This window comes from Danio rerio, chromosome 10 (assembly GCF_052040795.2).
Source record: "Danio rerio strain M-AB ecotype USA chromosome 10, GRCz13ab, whole genome shotgun sequence".
In the NCBI taxonomy this organism is placed as follows: Eukaryota; Metazoa; Chordata; class Actinopteri; order Cypriniformes; family Danionidae; genus Danio; species Danio rerio.
The window spans coordinates 40,100,001-40,101,382 of NC_141030.1; positions in this window are offsets into that span (position 1 = coordinate 40,100,001).

The window sequence follows — 1,382 nt, forward strand, 5'->3', positions numbered from 1 at the left end:
GTTGGTTGTTTTTAAGATCATTCTGAATGAGTTAGTAAATGATAAACAAACTATCAAAATTAACATTTATATTTCTTAAGGCATATACTAATAATTTCATTCATTCATTCATTCATTCATTTTCTTGTCGGCTTAGTCTCTTTATTAATCCGGGGTCGCCACAGTGGAATGAACCACCAACTTGTCCAGGAAGTTTTTACGTAGCGGATGCCCTTCCAGCCGCAACCCATCTCTGGGAAACATCCACACACTCATGTACCGCATGTCTTTGGACTGTAGGGGAAACCGGAGCACCCAGAGGAAACCCACGCGAAGGCATGGAGAACATGCAAACTCCACACAGAAACACCAACTGAGCCGAGGTTCGAACCAACGACCTTCTTGCTGTGAGGCGACAGCACTACCTACTGCGCCACTGCCTCGCCATAATAGTTCATTTGTATAATAATAAATGCTTTATTAGCTCAACTTCATCCACTTTTGTGACCTAAAGTGAGAATTATTTATGCTTTCTAAATCCCTTATAAATGACAATTAAGGGCTCGGTTAAATTCTAAACAGGGAAAAAATAACATAAACGACATTATTCATTCCTATTCGTTTTAAGAGAAACGCAAGTGAAACTGTACTCCAAATGAAAAATAAATCTTTGCAACCTTATGTAAAATAAAATTACTGTGCAGTAAAAACATTGCATCTTATTATATTGTTAAATGATTATATTGTTGTTGTTTTATCCAAGTTGATGTCATATTTTGACACCACTGTCATTCAGCAATGTTTAAACTTTACAGTCATTTTACTTTTTAGATAGTATTGCAAAGCTTATTGTTCATTTGATACTGAGCCTTTAATTGTCATTTATAATGCATAAATAGTCCTCACTTTAGATTAGCTCACAAAACTGCTTAAAGTTGATTTAATAAAGCATTTATTAACATACATAGTAACCATTACTATGTCTGAATAATAAGAGATATAAACATTAATTTCAATAGCTTATTAATCATAATTACTTACTCATTCTAAATTATCTTAAAACCACCAACTACTCTTAAATACAAATGGTTTGTAAATATTGCAGTACTTAATTTAGTAATGAAAATTTAATTATTAACAAAGTATGAAAGTACAATTATTCAACATTATAAACGTGGTTGTAAGTCAAGAATAGAGCATTTGTATCTGCAGTTATAAACTGCTTACTCACACTTATTTATGTAGAGTGAATGCAATGAATTCACTAGATGCTAATGCTTAATAAATGCTTCATAGTGTGTAGTTATTGTAAAGTGTTACCAAAGATTCTGAAACTGTTTTGAAATAAATCCTGCAATGAAATGTGTTTTATTGAGAAAAGAAAATATTCTAGCCAGAGCACA